Source organism: Bidens hawaiensis, unplaced genomic scaffold (assembly GCF_021521415.1).
Source record: "Bidens hawaiensis isolate Kalapana, Puna unplaced genomic scaffold, B.hawaiensis_p1.1 tig00023414_1, whole genome shotgun sequence".
NCBI classification, from domain to species: domain Eukaryota; kingdom Viridiplantae; phylum Streptophyta; class Magnoliopsida; order Asterales; family Asteraceae; genus Bidens; species Bidens hawaiensis.
The window spans coordinates 33,437-41,795 of record NW_027493675.1 but is presented as its reverse complement, the minus strand read 5'-3'; positions in this window follow the sequence as shown (position 1 = coordinate 41,795).

The following is an 8,359-nucleotide window of genomic DNA, read 5'->3' as shown; positions in this document are numbered from 1 at the left end:
TGCCATAACCATAAAGGGATGGTGTGGCAAATTCGTCCATGCAACCTTGATCGTCTAGCTCCGCTATCTCTTCACCTTCGTTTTCAATGGCCTCAACGATTTCGCGTGCTCTCCTCCTCAAGCCTTCTCAAAGATTTGTCTCGGGCTCAGCAAGGGGGGAAACAAGCTCAGGACCCGGCGTTGTAGACATTCATCACCTGGAAGAATGCGGAACGGAAAACGAACAAAGACACGGAAACTGTCTAAAAGTAAAAATAAAAAAAGATAAATAAAAATGAAATAAAAAAAATAACATAGATGAAAAATATCAACAAGGCTAATCAAAGACTCGACTCATTCTCTAAATCGCCTCTCCCCGGCAATGCCGCCAAAAACTTGGCGTGTGTGAATATATATATATATATATATATATATATATATATATATATATATATATGGTAAGGTTAAAATGAAAATCCTATGTAACATCGTTTTTTTTGTTACATGTAATATATGTTGTAACATTTAATACAAAACATCGAAAAAAAAATGTTTTGCTATTTTTTAACATTTTTTTACTATTTTTTATATATGTTTTCAGGAGAGAGAGAAAAAGTTGTATTTATATTCATATTTTTTATTCACTCTAATTGTATACCATAGGATTTAAACATTAATTAAAAACATGTGGTTGAGAATGAGTTTCAAGAGTTTTCACAACTCAAGTGGGTTTTCATTTTATACTTAGCCTATATATATATATATATAGGAGTGGAATCAAGTGAAAACTTTCCTTAAAAAGGAAACTTAAAAACTCCTAAAAAACTATTTTTAACTTTTTAAAAATTTTTTTTTGAAGTTTCTTTTTTTTTTCTATTATTCTTATATGTTATTATTGGTTCAAAAAAAAAAAGACCTTGTCGGTAACCTCGTCGGTGTAGTGCACATGTGTAATAGTGTGCATTGCATATAGGCAAAAGTGTTGCATTGCATAGAATACAACGCTATTACACATCTTTGATACACACTATTGTATATATGTAATATTAGACTAATACGCACATCGAATATACATTAGTACGTACGTGTAATACAACATTAACGCACATGTGCACTACTTCGACTTTTATTTTATTATTATTTTTTCCCATATAATACAAAACTACTACACATATACAATACATAAATATTTAATATATGAAATTAAACATTATTGAACTTAAAAATACATATTAATACACCTGTGTAATATAACGGTATCACACAGTAATACCTATGTGCATTACAGCAGGTTTTTTTTTTATGTTTTTCAGTTGAAGGGTAAGAAAATATAAGAATTATATATATATATATAGGGAGAGGATCAAGAGAAAACTCATCTTTAGAGAGAAAACTTAAAAACTTCTATAGAATTATTTTTAATTAAAAATAAAAAATATTTTCAAGTTTCTGTTTTTGCCATTATTCTTATATTTTCTTACCATTAACTTGAAAAAAGATAATAAAAAAAACCATTGTAATGCACATACGTATTACTGTGCAAAACCGTTGTATTACACATGTGTATTACTATGTGTTTTTAATTCAATAGTGTTTAATTGTATATATTCAATATTTGGGTATTGTATATGTGTAGTAGTGTTGTATTATATGCAAAAAAATAATAATAAAATAAAAGTCAATGTAGTGCACATGTGCGTTAATGTTGTATTACACAAACATATTAATGTGTATTCGATGTGCGTATTAGTCTTGTATTGCATATATACAATAGTGTGTATCAAATATGTGCAATAGTGTTGTATTCTATGCAATACAACACTTTTACATATATGCAATGCACACTATTACACATGTGTACTACACCGACTAGGGTACCGACCAGATTTTTTTTTGGAACAATAACAACATATAAGAATAATAGAAAGAAAAGAAATTTCAAAAAAAAAATTTTAAAAGTTAAAAAAAAAATTTAAAAGTTTTTAAGTTTTCTCTTTAAGAGAAATTTTCGTTGTATCACATCCCTATATATATATATATTTATATGTATGTATGTATGTATGTATTAGTTCACGAGAGGAATGAGTTTACTGCGAGAAATACGAGAAATAAATATGGGCCATTAGTTTTATTTTAAGTTATAAATCTTTAAAAATAAATGAAAAAATTGTAAATACAACAATAATGCATTCTCTCTCTTCGATTAATACCACTAATATAATCGTAATAAATCCATCTTTAGTTAATATACATAACTAATTTACCTATAATAATTAAAAATATAAAAACACTAATTTAGTTTTGTATATAATTTATTTCACCCTCTTCATTTATCTAACAAAAATACAATTTATTAATATAGTACTATTTCTTTTTATTTAAAAAGCAATTTATTTTCACTCAATTTATTAGCATATATCAATACGTACTTTTTAAATAAATATCAAAACATAATATTTTTTATTCAATTGATATAGTTAGAAAAGTTATTGTGATAAATAATAATAAAAAAATATCATACAAATATGTTCATTAAATATAAAAAATAAATATACAACCTAGACAAAGTTATATAACCTACACTTGTTTTGAGCAATAAAAACGTACAACATAAAAAAAGCATACAACTTATATAGCTAAACAAAGATATACATATCCTATATGTGTGGAGGTTATATGTTTTTCGTGTGTAGGTTATATGTTTTCTTATTCTTAGAACAAGTGTGTGCTATATGTTTTTGTGTAGGTTGTATATATTTTATTGACATTTAATGCTAACATATATAAGATAGTTTTTTGTATTATTCATCACATTGTACCTACGTGTTGATAAATATTGATATATTGAGTTGGAAGAAATTGGTTTTGGATAGAAAAAAAATTTAATGTATGAATAAATTGTATTCGTGTAGGATAAAATTTTTTAGTGTAGGTTATATGTTTTTTGTGTGTAGGTTATATGTTTTCGTGTGCGTGTGTAGTTTATTAATGCTGAATTTTGTGTGTCAGTTGTATGTATTTCGTGTGTAGGTTTTATGTTTTCTTATTTTAGAACAAGTAGAGGTTATATCTTTTTGTGTATGTTGTGTACTTTTTTGTTGATATTTAATGCAAACAAGTGTAAGATAGTTTTTTGTACTATTCATCACAATGTAACTATGTGTTCATGGATTTTAATATATTGAGTTGAAAGAAATTGGTTTTGGATAGAAAGAAATTTTAATGTATAAATAAATTGTACTTGTGTAGGATAAAAATTCAAGGGAGAAATAATAAGTTACAAAAATAAATGAATTCTAAATATTTTCCAATTATAATAATTTGATTAGTTATATTAATTTAATACATAACTATTATATTTATTAGTTATATTAATTGAAGAGAGAGCATGCATTAATATTTTTCTAATTTATCTTTAAGCATTTAAAACCTAAAATAAAACTAGTGGCCCATATTCATTTCTCGCATTTCTCGTAGTAATTTCATTTCTCTCCTAAACCATCCCCTATATATATATACACACACACACACATATAATATGTGTGTGTGTGTGTGTGCGTGTGAATAAAAGTTCCACACAAATCGTGTTTTAAAATAGGTTTTCACCTACAACTAAACCACACACGAAATGCATGAGCACCTATCGTTTGTAATTAAGTGTCGGCAAGAACCGAGTATCAATCCATGGACACGGCAAATTTCAAGTACTAAATCTTTGTAAATGACCAACTGAACAAGTAAATCTCAAATTGAATTATTGACTAACTAAACTAGCATACAATAACAACAAGCAAGTAAAAACAAAAGAAACAATCAATCCAGCAAAGTTATGTAGGTCATCCATCTAATCAAACTAGTGATATAATAACAATGATAATGACAAAACATCATGAATCAAGGTAAAAAATAAATATTAGATTCCAATCAAGGTAACCTAATACTAGCATAAAAACATCATGATGAGCATTCATTCAAGTTTGTAAACATAGATTAGCAAGTTTGTCAAAACTACCTAACCACCTAAAATCATGTAAATGTAGACAAGCTCAATAGACCAGAATCAACACATGAACCTTTCAATTCGCTAATATAAACTAAGGATTATGGCCTCAACCTCTAGCAAACGTCAACTATATCAAGAATCATGTTATCACCATACAATTTTCCAATATCAAGTGATAGGTTTTCCTACTTGTCAAAATCTCATAGCCAAGTTAATTTCCACTAGTCATCCTAACAAAGTGATATAAACTAAGCGTGCATAAATAAACAAAGTTTATAACCAAACACTCAACACATGATTTTCCAACATAATATGGTTAAGCATCCATTAAATTAAGAAGACTATGAAAGATAACAAGTATTTCAACCATTAATTTCAACTCAAGAACTCATCATAAACTTGAAGAACACCAAAATTGCAAAATCATGCGTAGATAATTATGACATAAGTAACAGCTTCAACATGATCTATGTAACGAGAATATTTAGCCCATAAGGCTTGTTACAACAACAACCAAACTAAAAATAAGCTTACGATACATGTTCAAGAACAAATGAATATAAACTAAGATCAACAAAGATAGAATAATGGAATGAAGGATCTTGAGGATGATAGAAGCCTTAAAACTCTCAATGAAACACGAAAAATAATTTTCAAGAGTTGAGAGAGAATCACCCAGGCCCCAACCACAAACAAAAAGAGAAATGAATGTTTATAAGTTTTTTGGACAAGGTGCACGGTCGTGCACATAAAGCGTACGATCATGCCCTTATTTAATAAGTCAATCTTCTATTTCTCTTTACCAGACTTGTAGTTGTTGTGAGTGTTTGGCACGGTCATGCCATTAAAGTGCATGGTCGTGCCGTCCCAAAACTCTTTAATGCACCATCATGCACGATCTGATTGTCTTCGGGAACTGGCACAGTCTTGCCCGAAAATTCGCACGATCTTGCTGGACCTACTCTTAGCGCTAGCTCATGCAACTTGTGGCCTTTGATCAATCTTCTCAGCGTGTATGGTCGTGCTCAGAAACTGCACAGTCGTGCCAGGCTATACTGGCTCGATACTAGCAGTGCTTGGTCTTGTTTAGCTTGGCATGATCATGAACCTAAAGAGCACGGTCATGCATATCTGGCAAACTCTTGAATTTTGTCCTTAAAACTCCATCTTTTTGTCATTTCTTTGTCGGCAGGCGTCCGGACCTGCAAATTCACAAATAACTCAATAAGTACCAAATACAATGAATTTGCATGGAGTTTTACCAAAATATGACGATAATCCGATGTGATAAGATATACAATTTGTTTTTCATTAGATGTTATGGACGCCTTTTGATGATATATACGAGCTTAGAATGATGATTTAAAAGAGTGAAATTGATTGGCACGTATCCCAATGCAGAAAACAAGAAAATACCAAAGTTTCCCTGCAAGAGATCCCTTCGCGCTACGACAAGGGGTGAAAAGTTGCTTCTTCGCGCTATGAGAAGAAGCTAAGGATAAAGCCCAACTATTTTGTTCTTTGCGCTATGCGAAAGACTGCGGCTGAAGATCTTCGTGCTACGCGAAGAAGTCCAAAAACGGGAAAACATAACCTAATCTTATTAAAACATTTTTTAGCGCCTATTCGACATATCTTTAAATCCATCATCCGGGAGCTTCCGATTCGTCCAATCGGTCCATGCTTTCATCCTTATATCATATAAGCAAGTTAATCATTATATAGATATCAGGATAAATACTTTTTTTTATCACTTTAGGTTATGGCTTTGTGTAAATTGATTATGATCGGATTCTATGTGTTTCGTGTTTGCTATCGTAATTGATTGTTTAGACAGTTTTTGTTTAGATTATCATATCTTGCATCAATTACTCGGTTGTGTTCATCAGTATTTGTTGGAATTACGTATGCCCGAGACACATATTTATATTAATGTGGCTAACTGTGTTTGATCCAAGTCGGGTCATACCCAATAACAAGCTAGACAACACCAAATGTATTCTTTTAATGATTTGATCATTTAAACGAATACCGAACACTACGCGTTTAGAAAATTGGTTTTCTAAACAAACACACTTGAGGATTTAAATAAATTATTTGGATAATTTGTTTATATAAATTAATTATTTAATTGGTTAAATAATTATATATATATGTATGTACATTTTATATAAGTGAGTTTTATAAAATGAATGGAGATGGAGATGTTTTAAATGTTAAAACAAAATAATAAAAAAAAAAAAAAAAAAAAAAAAGAAAGGGAAATAACAAAAAAAACGGCCACCCCATGTGGGTGGGGTTTTTTGGTCCAATCAATATGCCTTCCTTCCTTTTGGGTCCATGTGATCTCTTTATTATTACCTCCATCCAAGACATGCAAAAGGTATCCATCAATTTTGAATTTCAAGTGCAAAGAAAACTCCCTCTACCTCTCTCTCATACCCACGGCTCAAGTGGGCAGAAAAAGGAGTTTGTGTGAGCTTCTTTTGGTGTTTAAAATCCTAGCAACAAGTTGGTGTTGTTGATTAAAGCTTGGGGTATCAAAAGCTTGAGGGTTTCTACTTGCAACCTTGCCATTTGAAGACATCATCATCTTCATCCACCTACATCTTCTTCTAAAGGTAAAAAGAGGTACATTTACATTATGTGAGCATTTTTGTTCTTGTAATATTGATCCTTGGCTTTGGGTTTTAGTTTTACATAATGGTATGTTCAATAACAAGTTTTAAAATATAAGCTTCCGTTGCGTTTTCTAGTTAAATGTGGTTAACTTGACTTTGATAAACTTGTATAAAACCCAACAATGGTATCAGAGCCGGTTACAAGGACTTATGCTCCTTGCATGTTCATAGATTTCGGGTTTTTCATGGGTGAAAAAGGGGTCCGAAATTTTGGTGGATTTTACCCCTCATGGTTTTGTAAGATCTTGACATGCATGGAAAGATCTTAGGAAACCATTAAACATTTGCATGTTGGAATATCAAAATTGCAAAATTTTGGGGGGGGGGGGGGGTTTTGGGCCGTAGCTTCTTTGGGGGGGGGGGGCCGAATCCCTTTGATTTTTTTTTTGGGGCATTGGTTGCTTAGGTTGCATGCTTAGAACATTTGGTATGTTTGGATGTGTCATAACCGAAACCTAGACCTTGGATGTGTTGATTGTTGTTTGTGTATGTTGATTATGTTTATTATTCAATATGGTTGTAATAATTCATAATTTTGGCTTGTGTAATTTATTTATTCATAAGTTGGTATGTAATAAGTAGATTAGTTGCATTTTCTTTTTTTAGAAAAATATGTATTAGGATACATTTTGTAAAATTTGAAGATGCAAGAATTGGTGGATTTGGGCCTTGGACCAAAATTTTGGGCTTGTTGGGCCTCACCGGCCCATCATGGGATTCAAGCCCATTAGGCCCACAAATTTCACTCTTGGGCCCAAGAAGACTTTTGGAAGTTTGGAGCCCATTAACAAGCCCAACAAGAACTCAACAACTTGGAAAGAATACTTGAAGCATTTGGATGCAAGATCAAGTGGGAGTCAACATTCCATCCTTGTGTCATGTTTTGTCCCTTAGGTGTGACTTATGACCCATACTTGTTTCGGCTAACAAGTATGGTCAAACTTAGCGGTTCTCGGTTATGACTATATTTTGCATGTGTATGCTTGGTTGTTTGTTTTACTTTATGTAATGTGTGGTTGATAGATATTAGGATATCCAAACCGTCACATAGGAACGACAACAAGCATAAAACGGGTTCTAATATATATTTGGTAATATCGCGTCAATTAGTTTAATTAAATGGGTTTATTAAAACTAAGCGATTACTCACATATAATAAAATTGGTTTTATTATAACTTGAACCTTGAAAATTGGTTTTCAAAATCGCCATATTACTAAATGCATGTTAGGATATGGCATAATGTTTTTTCAAACTAGAATATTGGAAAACTTAAAAATCCCTTTTTCAAAATTACCAAGGAAACAAGTCTAACACCATCCTTTTGTAAGACACTTAACGTATTAGGAAACTTTAAATGGGATAAAGGTCACCTAACCATTTTAGAGCAAACTAATATACTTAAGGTAATATTAACATATTTGTGGGATAAAGGTCACCTAACCACTTGTATGTTAATCTTACATGTTTTTACAAGAAGGACGACTTGAATTGGAAACCATGTGATAAAGGTCACCTAAGCATGGGGTCCAATGGTGTTGATGGGATAAACATGCCAACACGAAATAAGGATTTCGAATGGTCCCATACCTCTAGAAGTTGCAAAAGGTTGCAATCGTCAAGGTTGACTACCTTGTTAAATCAAATAACGGGATAAAGGTCACCTAACCGAAATTTGATTTATCGTTGGATTCTAG